Source organism: Ammospiza nelsoni, chromosome 11 (assembly GCF_027579445.1).
Source record: "Ammospiza nelsoni isolate bAmmNel1 chromosome 11, bAmmNel1.pri, whole genome shotgun sequence".
Lineage (NCBI taxonomy): Eukaryota > Metazoa > Chordata > Aves > Passeriformes > Passerellidae > Ammospiza > Ammospiza nelsoni.
Genome location: NC_080643.1, coordinates 10685413 through 10697952, shown reverse-complemented (window position 1 = coordinate 10697952; position 12540 = coordinate 10685413). Strand labels below are relative to the sequence as shown.

Here is a 12540-nt window from a genome sequence, read left to right as displayed (position 1 = left end):
AGACACAGAAGATATCAGGCTTCTGTGGCTTAAGGGCTAAGGACCTGCTGCATGTGGGCACCAAGGGGTTGTGGGTTTGAATCCTGTGAGGTTCAGGAGTGGTGTCTGAGTTTTTTTCTTCTCTCTAGACTATACGAACAAAGCTGAACCTCATCCCAAAGGAAAAATAAAGCCCTTCCTGTACCACTGTCTGTCCCAGCTAAATGCACTAGCAGAGTACCTTATGCAAGGCAGGAGGGGGTAAGGAGTAGCACCTGGGCTGCAGAGCCAGGGCTTTACCTGTGTGCTGTGTCTGGCTGTCAGAGCTGCTTCCTTCCCCTGAGGACCCAGTGGGGTCAGAGATGTCCTTCCTGCTCCAGGGTCCCTGTTGGCATCACCAGCAGTCACTGTGGTTCTTTCATGAGGATCTAGGGTGCACAATGAGACTGTGCCATTCTTCATGGCCCATGGCACCTGCTCTCTCCTAATAAGATGTTCCATCAGTTGCTGGAGACATTAAAGAAAGCAGTGAGGAGGGAATGGTGTCACTGGGCTTGGGAATTGTCCTGGATTGGGACCCTGAGTGCTTGGTGAGGTGTGAGCTCTCAGGGAGGAGCCAGTGGGCCAGGGGATAGGTCAAAGTCCACCAGGATGGCCGAGTGGTGAAGGCGTTGGACTTAAGATCCAATGGGTGCATGCCTGCGTGGGTTCGAACCCCACTTCTGGTAGGAGCCTCCTTTTCCTCCTGGTCCAAGGTTCCCAGCCCTGCTTTTGGAGCATCACTTCAGAGCAGGGATGGGATCTCTGTCCCTGTGCCTGGGGAGCTGAGGCCATTCCATGCTACAGTGTGAGGACCCTGGTGGGACTGGGCCTCCCTGACATCCAGGCTGAATATGTACAGAGGCACAAGGCAGTCCCTCTGGCACACAGGCTGTGGATCTCCTCTTCCATGCAGGGAGTGCCGAGACAGTCATAGGCTTGAATCCCACATGCTCCCAAAATAGTGACTTGTTTTTCCTGTGGCAGCAATAGAAAAACCTGACTACCCAGAAGAGGGAAAAAAAAGGTGTTGAGCACTAAATATTTCGGGCAAGTCACAAGGGGAAACCAGTGAGAACAAGTGGGTTCAGGGAAACAGGTTTGGGGTTTGTGGAGTCTGTTACTTTTATCAGCCCTGCCCCATTACCCCAGACCCATTGCAGACTCACCCAAAGCAAAATTTGGCACTATCTGAGGAAGTTTGGCAGTGTCACAACCCCCTGGAAGAAGTCAGCATGGCAGGATGTTGTTCCTCATGCTGCTGGTTAGGTTTGGGAAATGCCTGAGGAGCTGAGAACTGCTCCTCTGCTGCACAGGGTCACTGTGCTGTGCTCTGTTTTGTGTCAGTGCCTCCAAATGCTCACGAGGCTTTTGCTCCCTTCCTTGTGTGCATGGATGGGCAGCAGATATTTCCCCCAGCAGAGGGTGAGGCTGCTGGACTCACAGAGATGCTGTCAGGTTTTCATTTGGCTGCTTTGCTCCAGCCCGAGGCCAATCGGAAATGTCCTACTGCTGGGACATGATTTGAAGTGATGGTGTTAATTTGGTTAATTAGGATTCCTGGGAAGCGTGCACTTCTTGCAAATCAGCTTACCATTGTAGTATCACTGCAAAGAGTTATTTGCTGGTGCATGGGGTTATGTATGAATTTATGATTATGATGTAGGACCATTAATTTCATGTTTGTGGCAGATGATACAGCTCAACTAAAAGTTGCACGTTTAGATCTTTGGCTCTCTCTGATACGTAAGAACCAGAAGGTGGCCTCCAGGAAGTCTTAAAGGGCCTTATGAGTGGCCACATAACAAATGGGGCAAGACCCAGAGGAGAGGACAGGGGAGGAATTACTCTGCTCCTCTCCCATTTGATTAGTGCTGGGAGGGAAATTTTGAATTTTGTGCATATCTGCTATAGTTGACTTGTTGCAACTAACCTCAGTCATTAAGTGATGCAAAGAATGACAAACACATCTCTGAGATATCCCAGGGGGTCTCAGCAGCACTGTGGGTCAAGTCCTTTGCCTCTGCTGGCTTGGAGTCAGGCTCCTGTCTAGTTCATGTGTCAAAGGCATTTGGTGGCCTCGGCTGAGCTCAAAACTGAAATCTCCTCATTTAAGCTTCTCTGTTGATCCATATTCTCAGAGAGCTTGTGTTTTTACTGCCCAAGGGGCGTGGGTTCTGTGTATTTCAGATCCCTTGAGGGTGCTTATCCACTTTACAAAACTGTTGGGCAGACAGAGCATCATCTGGGGGCACCAGGAGCTGAGTTAACAGCCTTTGCATGGCACAGCCCACCAGAGTGAAGGGATGGCTGGGGCCAAATGTTAATATGAGTCAAGACTGAGAGCAAATGACAGACCCTGTAAGAGTCTGGGGCTGGAGATTTGGGGATTGGATCAGCAACGAGTCCAGTGACCAGGGTAGGGGAAGGCTGTGGGGACTGATAAGTGAACTGCCTTACACAAGGCCACAGCTTTTCCCCTTCTCACCCCACATCCTCCAAGGGTCTGGCAGACCTAAAAAAAGAGCAGCTTGTTCAAAAGCCATTTCCATGCATCATATTTATTGAGACAGTTACTGCAGGTTAAATATCAATAGTTTATTGCAAATATATTTATTATAGATTAACTATGCAGCATCTGCATCAGTTATGTTGTGGTTAAAAGTAAGCCTCAGTGAAAGGGTTTTAATAATGAATTTGTCTTGAAGAAGTGTATAATAAGTATCTTTAGCAATCTTATTCTCAATTTCATATGACAGTTTTATGTTCAATAAATACCCAGAGATTATTAAAAACATATTTATCAAAGATTAACAGTGATGAAACAGATACAAATCTAAGCTGTTAAGCTCAATATGCATACTTATAATAATCAATTCCTATATTAAACCACAATAATAGCTTTGTTTAATCTAAATGAAATGGGTTTTTGATCTTTGTAAGTCTGTGTTTTGCTGTGTGGTCTTGGTTGCAGGTCTCAGATAGATCCTGGGACATTTGGGCATCAACTAAATAAAATACTTAGGTAAAAGCAAAACAGTCCTGGAATAAGGCAGGCTGTTTTAGGAACAGGGAGCCAGATCTTCAAAGGATGTAGGTCAAAGCCAGTCCACAGACAGCAGAGCAGCTAGTTTAGCTTACCTCCACTCCATATCCCTGAGAATCCCCATATTCAGTCTACCCTAGAGCTCATACCACCACCTGCAACCACAGCATTTCCAGGGCTGGGGGTCCAGAGCAGCACCCCTCCACTTTACAAGCACAGATGCACCCACAGTTTTGGATATTGAAAGCTGCCACATGCCTTGCATCCTGTTGTTACCAGCACTTGGAGGCAGAGTGCTAAAATGAGCTAACTGTTTGGGGGATAAACAAAATGTTATTGTTTTAATGTTGCATAACTGCGGTTCTAATTGCTGGCTGCTGAGTATTGAGGGCTGGTACCTGTGCCTCTCCCTGTGCCTCTGCCTGCACTTGCCTGCAGGTGCTGTTAGCCCTGTCCCAGATGCTCTCTGACTGTGAAGTGTCATGGGCTCTCTGGGTGCATTGTGGAGCATTGGTGGCCTTTGGACCAGGGGAGGATTTAGATTCCTGACTCCTTCTGAGAGCTGGCTGGAAACTCCACAAGGCATCTCCCAGCTGGTCTGGATGCAGTGTCCCATCCCAACATGTGGGAGTGGTTTAATCTTATGTGTGAACTTGCACCTGTACATCAGTGGAGCTAAGTGCCAAATCCAGATGAGGAAGGGAATCAGAGGAACCCAAATTTGAGGGAAACACTGTGTGTCTAAAATGTGAGCTGTGCCATGACACAAGAGGGATGTGGTGCTTTCCTTATACATTGAGAGGTGTCTGCCTCTTGTGATTACAGGATCTCAGAAAACAATCTGAGAGGGATGGACAACTCCCCCACTGCTGCTCAGCAGTATCTCAACTACAGAGTGATTTTCCACCACTGAATTGTCTGTTGATTTCTTTTCTTTAGGAGTTTGAAAACCAGGCTCAGGCACTGCTGTAAGGGATGCTACTTCTCCATGTTAGAGGCTATGGAGCAGTTCTGTAGAATCAGGTGTGGGCATGAGGCTGCCAGGAAGCTCTTCAAAGGCAGAGCAGAGTCAGGAGATGATGAAGGCAGCTGGGCAGCCTTTTGGGGATGGACAGACCTGTTGGAGAGGTGGTGGTTGAGGAGAAGCAGGGAGCTTCTGGCCTGTATCAGCCACTTGGTGTATGGAGCTATGTGTGCTATGTGTATCTCTCTTTATCTCCTGGTGTGGGAGTCCCATCTGTGCTTGTGGCACAGTGTATGGAGCATTGTGTCTGCTTTGAGGGATGTGTGTGACTCAAAAGATGGCCCATATTACCAGGGAAGATCTTTCTGTGCTTTCTGGGCAAGGACAGTGCTGACTCCATGGGATGCTGTAGGGAACTATCATCATATTTTGTCAAAGTCTGGTCTGCACAGTGACCATCTGTGTCAGGAGTCTCTGGCTTTGCTTTTTGGCCCATCTGTGAAATGTGACCTGAGCAGCTTAGAGGCTCTGTGTGTCCCTGGTGCAATCTCTGTGAACATCAGAACAGTTATTTCTGATTATATCCTGAATGAATTTGTCTCCTGCATTTGTTCCTCATCCAAACATTCCCAGTGGAGGATGCTGAGCTGGTGTGGCAGAGTTTCACATCTTAGCAATGGGCTGCAATTACAGAGGTGGCCAGAAAAAAAAAGACAAGCAGGCATGCACCACTGCCTTTAATAGAAGGCAATGATTCTTGTGGACTCCAGAGTAACATGAGAGATATGGTTTTAATAAATTAGCAGCCTACAAGTAACAATCTCAAGCAATTAAACACTGAAATGAAGGTGTGCACTATGAATGTATTCTGGAGTAGACAAGGGGGTGGCAAGGACAGTTTTTGAGCAGCGGAGAAGGCAAAAATATAACAAAAAATTCCCCAGAGAGCATAGGAGAGCTCTTCTCCCCCTCTCATTTCTATTGTGCATGCATGTGGAAGTCTCATCTTGCTCCCCATCACCCCTCCTTCCTCCTCTGGCTCCCAGGGACCTGATTTGGAGCCTCCCTGAGCTCATTCAAGTCTCTATCATCATTATCACCCTTGTGCCTGCTCTCACCCATGCAGGTAAGGAAATTCCCCAGATGGGGAAGGGATGGTTGGAGGGAAACATGGGAAGTAACTGGGAATAGTGGAGATAGCTGTGAGCTGAGGAGGGGAACAAAAAAATATGAAATAAAATTGTTAAGCTCCTTGTCTTATATTAATAGCCTGTATGGAATACTCTTTGCCATAGAATTGAATTTATTTCCATTTAAAGGCTGTTCTTCTCAATCAATGCTGCTAATAAATAGCTGCTGATGGCCATGACCCCCTGGGCTGAGGGAAGAATTTATCTTCTGAGCCAATTAAAGGAATTGAACAATTCCTTTTTAATAATACTATGGTTTTTAATAGAAGAAAAAAAAAAAAAAAGCAAAACAAACAATCTACAAACACAACAGGAGAGGGAAAGAAATCCTTCCCCTGAGCCTTGCAGGAAAGGGTCAGGCAGGCTTTGCCAGGGTCAGGATTAGATGCTTTAACTTGTCTTGTGAAATTGGAAGGGGAAATAGAGTGTTTCCTGTGAAAGCACAGGAATGCTTTTCTTTTCTGATGTCTTAAAAGAAACCCAACAACAACAACAAAAAAACCAACCAGAAATCAAAAAGCATAATCGCAAATTATGTTCCCTTGTTTACTGAGCTGTAAAAGTCTTAAAAAGGAGATATCAGTGAACTTCTCTAGCTTGGTGGGAGAGAAGGACAGGTGGGGCCAGCTGTGATGCCTCTTGCATTGCTGTGATGGGCAGGACAGTCCTCTCCACATTGGGAACTATCTGGGTGCCCCATGGGCACAAAGGCAGGAGGCCAGGGAAGCAGAACATTTCACCTCAGGCACTTCCACACTCATGGGGGTAAGGCAGGGCTGGCCTCTCCATAGCTATTTATAAGACTCACATCACATTTTTAATGCCAAAAATCCCCACTTGTGCATTTCCTCTCGTGGGATCATCCTGTGAGACACGAGGGCTCCCACAGCTGGTGTTGGAGCCAGTGCTCGGTCAGGAGAGAGTTTGTGCCTTGTAAGACAGACAGGTGTGAAGCAGGAGGCAAGGGAAGCAGAACAGACACCTATTGAGTTTTCACAAAGCCACATAACCCCAAATGGCAGTGGGTCTTCTCCACTCCATCACTCTCCTGTCAATGAAATCTCATGACTCCTGTTGGCCTTGGATGAGAGCATCTGTCAACCACACAAGTCTCCTGTGCTGTAGGGAGGTCTCTTATCTCCATGTTACACATGGCAAGCAGAAGCACAGAGAGGTTAATTGACTTGCCCAAAGTCAGCACAGGAGGTCTATAAGTGACATCAGGTCCCTTGAATCTCTGTCCTCTGGTTTAATCATAAGACCATCCATCTTCATCCTCTTTCCCCTCAGGATTCCCCAGCATCTGTGACAGCTTAGGCACTCACAGTGTTGGCAAACTGCAGGTGGAGACAGAGCTGTGAGATGGACATTTCCAGCACTGCTTTCTCAACCCCATATCCCAACAGAGCATCAGTTTTGACCTTGAAAGCTTAGGGTTTTTAAAACTCTTGTCTGCTTTGGGAACTGTGAGACAAATGCGCTTGAGTGTTTGCTCTTTGGGGAACCATTTCAGAGATTCTAAAGCAAAGGGACATTGCATCACTGCTTTAATAGAGAAAGGACCCCTTTTCTGGATTTTAATGAACCCTCCACATCAAAATGATAAACAGATTGAAACCCCCAGGTAGAAAACAAACAGTGACCTTTATTTGCAAGTGATCACCTGGTAATAGATCACTGGATGACTCTGGAGATTTGTCCTTGACAGTCATTCTCCATCTGTTTGAGCAGGTCGGTTCATGCTGAGCCATTGAGAAGTGTGGCAGGGCCTGAACATTTCCATCATGTCTCCTGTTTCAAAAGTGTGAATGGAAGAGGTGGAGAGTCAGAGTGAGCCATTGAGGAACATGGAGCACATGTTAAGTTCCCTTTGAGACTGGGAAGGCATCACAACTCTAAGTCAGCCTCTTTCAATTTGCAGGCTTTCTGCAACATCCCTGTAGTTCTTGCTCTCTCACTTTCATTTTTTATTAATTACCTGGTGACAATTTTCCCAGAGGACTCTATTTTTCCATTAATTGTTAGAAAGACTACAGGGGAAACGCTGAGCTGTTGGAGAGCTCACTTTAGGAACATCAGGTGGGAGCATTTCCTAATGCCTACATGTGTATCTTTTTGCCATTCTCCTTGCACAAGAGGCTAAATGACCTGGCTGGGATGCACAACAACTTTTTTATTTTTTGTTGCAGCGTGGCACACTGAGCAAGGAAACTTAATTTAAGTGCTGGTTTGTTGGCCCTGGAGACCAACATACTGCTCGGGCAGAATCGATCAGCAAGCTCTGTCTATGATTTATTATCATGTCCTGTGTGTAGGAGAATTCACAGACAGAAACCAGTGTCAGTTTAAGACTGTGCTGCACTTGCATCACTGTTTTCCACAACTGAAGGTGTAGATATTGTAAGAGAAGCATTAATGCTGGGCTGAAATCTCAGGTCCAAGTGGAGACTGTTCCCAGTGCAGATGAATAATGAAGGTGGAGGAAGAGCATCTGCTTTTTCTATCCTCCTAAAACCATGGCTTTTACAGTTGTACCTTCCACAGTTCCCACAGAATAGTGAGATTCATGGGAATGTCTTGAGAGAAAGCCAAGAAGCTCAGTGTTAAAATGGAAACCTCCTTGGTATGGTAAATCTGAGCACCACAGTCATTCAACTTCTGTTTGACAGAACAGAAGCTGATATTTTTATGATCGTAATCTGGGAACCTGCTCCTGCAGGTTACTGGAGGTTGCTGAATATCACTGTTTCTGAACCAGTTGGGATCTGGCACTAACTGGAGATCATTGCAGGGGTGGTATGGGGAGGAGTGGTTGCAGCAGTAGGAGATTTTTTGCTAAGAAACACCCCATAATGGCTAACACAGACCTTTTTGGCCACAAAGGTTTTCTGGAATGAATTTACAAGCATGGCATGTAATTGGATTTGGCCTGTAAAAGCTTTTTCTTCACAGAATAATGGGTTGAATGCATTTCTGTTTCATGATCTGGCATAGCTTGTTTTAATGGTGCTTGTGTGGCATATTCTAAGATATTTTTACAGAAGAACCAAGGATTTAATGTGGATAACGTGACCATGATGGAGAATGAAATTTGATGAGAGTAATTATTTGACAGAACTCTTTACAGTGTTTAGCTGTCTGTCTAGTTGGACCAGATCATGCCCACAAATCCGTTACTGTAATGTGATATGTGCTTTCTGGTAAACCAGCCAAATATGTTTATGTGCAAGAACGCTACCCAAAAGAGCTGAAACAACTCACAAAAAGACAAGATTTGGAGGGTTTCAAAGTGAAGAAGATTAAAATCACATTCTCTTGAGGAGAAAAGTGGATTTATTGTTAAAATATTTTTTTAAAATCAAGTTCTTTCTACTAGAAATAATTTATCCTAAACCATAAGCTGCTTTCAAGGGGCCCCTTTCCCCTCCAACTATATCAGCAATTAACAGTTTTGACAAGTTATTGTCCACAAATTCCAGGTAGGGCTTGAGGGTCCTTGAAATGCCAGTGGATGACAAACTAGGGATCAATTTGAACTAGTATATTGTTGCAAATAAAACAGTCTGCTTCCACAGAGGCAAGCTGGGCCATGGGAAAGATAAAGCTCTTCCTTATTTGTTTCTGATTTGTCCTTGAAACAAATCACATTCTTGGACCTGGCCACCATGACGTGACAAGATAACAGGACCTGGGAGGAAGATAAAAGAAGAGCAACCAGACCACCCTCTGCCTTCTGATCACTAAATGATCAGATGTCTGGGAAAAATGATTTATGTGGGAAGGCTCAAACCACTAAACTAGGCTATGAGATGACAACGTGTAGTTCTGCATGTGGGAAAAAAAGGCCTAAAAATATCTGAAGGGTGTAAACATGACTGAGAGAGCTGTGGTATCAAAGGGACAGCGCCGAGTACAGGACTCAGAGCTGGCAGCTTTCCTTGCTGTTCAGAGCAGGGGATGGAACATTACTGAGAGGCAGAGCATCATCACATACTTCCCTTCAGCCTGCCCTTCTGTGACTTGATTTATCATGTTCTGCTCCAGCCCTGTGTCTGGCACCAGGGCTCATCCCACAGAAATACTGCCTGGACACAAAACAAAGCAACAGAGTATTTTCCCCTCCTCTTAAACCTGGTGAGTCCCAACACCACAGGGCAAACCCCATGCTGCTGAAATCAAAAAATCTTTCTCTATTGGGCTGTTAAAGCTGCTCTCACCTGTCAAATATTATCTGTCCTTTCATTATCTACCTTCCTTTTGAAATAATAATACAACATATGGATTATCACTACCAGATCCCAAGACTTTAAAGAAATAATTACATATTTCCTATGGCTCTCTTTAGATGTATGATTGGATTCTCAGCTGATGGGAAGCCACACTGATTCATGGCAGCTGAAGACGAAGCCTTTTGTGTTTTGTCTTGTCTTCTCATCTCACTGAACTTCCCAAGGATCTAAATTAATGCAAGGGAAATACGACCTTGCCTCAGTGAATTGTTTTGAGGGCTAATGTGCTGAGAGATTTATGGGCAAAGAGGTTTTTTTTTTCCTCTTCCTTTAATAAAAAGTGCTTTCATTCAGCAGCTTTGATGGAAAGCCTGCAAGGACCCATGATAAGTATGTAACCGGAACAGACTCATATTAGCTATCACTGTTACAAATCTATTAGTCCCACACATTAGAGCATGTGCTGGACCTGATGAGCTACACTAGTGGGAACAGGAGTAATTTTATGAAATAGATGTAGCTTGCAAATCTTTTAGACTGTTATCCAATTCCTTTTGTTTCAGTTTAATTAGGATATAAAACATGGCCTTAAAAGCTGGGATGAGTGGAGGGAACTCCATGTGAAGGACAGGGAAGCAGCTGCAGGGGATTCCCAGCTGCTCTGCTGCTCAGCCTGGTGGCTTTTCCCCCAAGGTGGTTTTGCTGTTCCACTAAGGACTGATGGAGGCAAACTTGGAGGTTTGTCCAAGCGCTGCAGGAGGACAGAGCTGCTCTTGCTCAAGCAATGATTCACACAAGGTAGGTTGGCCTTGGATTTTGTCACATCCCTTCCCTGTGCTGGGGATGCTGGGCTGTCTCCCAGGGTCAGAGCTGCTCTGCTGCCAGGACTCCCACACCCGCTGGGGCCGAGCCAGCCCAGCAGAGCTCCTGGTGCAGCTGCCAGCAGCTCCCTACAGGGGAACAGCAACAGCAGAGAGCAGCAACGAGGCAAAGCTGATGGTGCTTCCTTTCCAACCACGTATGCAAAGCACCTTTAATGAGCAGAGACGAGCCCCTGAGACCGGCGGTGCTGATGACAAATTAATATAAAATCAAACCATACACTTTAAAGACAAGAGCATCCAGCCCTTCTCATAACTGATGCAGGACATGTTTCATCCAGAGCGTATCTGCTATCACTGGTGCACTTTCTGTTCTTGAATTCATCTGTTCAGTACATTTGGGGACTGGCATGATTAGCGTTTGGCTTTGTAGAATTCAGAACCTAATTCCTGTGAGCTTTCATGTCTTCCTTTTCCTTGTTGTGATTCTTGTTTGTCCATTTGTTAGTTTGTTGATCAACATATTTCCTGTTTGAAACAAAAATAGAAGAGATGGGCACTTGCTTTCTTCCTGGACAGACTCCTTTGTACACTGATTTATTTCGCTTTTTAAAGACGGACACCTGGTTTTCTTGTAAACGAGTGTTGGCAGGCTGGGAAGCTTAGGGGGAGGAGGGAGAAAAAGAAAAATGCATCTGTTTAGAACAAATGCAACACTGAAGGAAAGCTTTATAATATCATCAGAGATTGGCCTGATTGTCTGATGCTTTAAACATATGGTATGCTCCTATATATATTATGCATGAAACTAGCTGCATGCACATAGCAGTCATTCTGCAATGCTTTACACAGAGTCTGCCAAATCCTGAACTTCTTATTCAAACCCAGCTCCCGTGAAGACAATGAGCTTTTATCTAAGCCTCACTGCCTTTGGCATGCTCCATCCCTTCTCCCTTAATTCAATCTCAACTGCAAGAGGATTTCAACATTTCATCCTTTGGCACTGAGCGCTGACCTTCCTGCTCCCCAGGGCATGCAGATTTGGAGCTGGAAGGGTGTGGTGGTGTGGCAGTGAAAGAATGCCACTGAGAAGGAAGCAAAAGTCTCCTGTGAGTGTGGTTAGCAGGCTCTGAGGCAGTGCTGACACACCTTTGTGTGTTCCTTGGCTCATGCCCAGGTTTACCTCTCTTTGTCTAGGATCTCTAGGGCACTTTTCAAATCCACCTGGGCAAGGCAGGCACTGGGACAGAAGAGGGTAGGAGCTGAGGAAAAGCTGTAGCAAGTCCTGCTCTAACACAGATCTTTCCCTCTGGTTGAGCTTTCCTTTGTGGGGAGGAAAGCTGCTCTTCTGGGGGAAACTTCACATAAATCCTTGCACTGCTGGCTTTGTAAGAAATCGAACAAGGGAGGGATATTGCAGTTATTGCATGAATTTCTTGGCTACCATCAGTGTTGTGCTTAGCCCTGTAAGTGATAGGTTTTTTTGGGTGGATGGGAGGAGCATCTCTTTTTTCTTTTTATGAAGTCATTTCAGGATGGAGAAGGGGAGGAAAAGGGGCTTGTCTTACCACAAAGCTCAGTATTTTCATGTGTTTCCTTGCTGTGCTGAGGTGTTTACCCTTTAGTGGAGGTGACAGACCAGAGGAACTGACTGGCAAGTCACCATTTTTTGACTTCATATTTCTTGTGCCTCTGTACGTGGTGGCAATGCTGAAGTGCAAAGGGTGGACTTTTCCAGGTGAAGGAAAGCAAAGAAGCTTCAAATTTCTTGGTCCCACACCACCTGCAGTTGAAGCAGAGCCTCCGGTTGCGCAGCAAGATGTCATCATCCTGTCAAGATAGTTCCTGAAGGCCTGAGGCATCCAGAAATTATTGTGGAAGGTTTTGCAAGAGTCCCTCTGCCATTAGCTCTGCAACAGAAAATCTCCAGGAGTATGTTATCTTTGACAGGTGTAATTATGCCTAATGCAGTGTCAAAACTTTGCAGTTTTGAAGAACTTACTGTCAAGTCTGAACCCTGTCCACCCACATTTCCATCAGAGAGGGTCTGAAAATGGTCAATACTTCTTCTAAGTTGGCAATATTGGAAGCCTGCAGGAATTCTAGGAATTTAATTAAGGAGATTATCCTCCCCCTTTTTCCTGCACAAGAAAATCTGTTTTTTTTCTGTCTTTCATTTCATTTTCTTCTCCGCCCAAAATGTTATTGAAATCTCCTGGGCTCCATCATTTGATGAATTCCTGTCCTCTTCTTCCTACCAATATACTCTGTG

At 45.3% G+C, this 12540-nt stretch overlaps 1 non-coding gene across 1 annotated transcript; it reads left to right on the top strand.

Annotated features, from left to right (window-relative positions):
• The first annotated feature begins 624 nt into the window (after positions 1-624).
• Positions 625-707, top strand: TRNAL-UAA (transfer RNA leucine (anticodon UAA)). Its single transcript has one exon. It is a non-coding gene; the product is annotated as a tRNA-Leu (tRNA).
• The last annotated feature ends 11833 nt before the right edge of the window (positions 708-12540 follow it).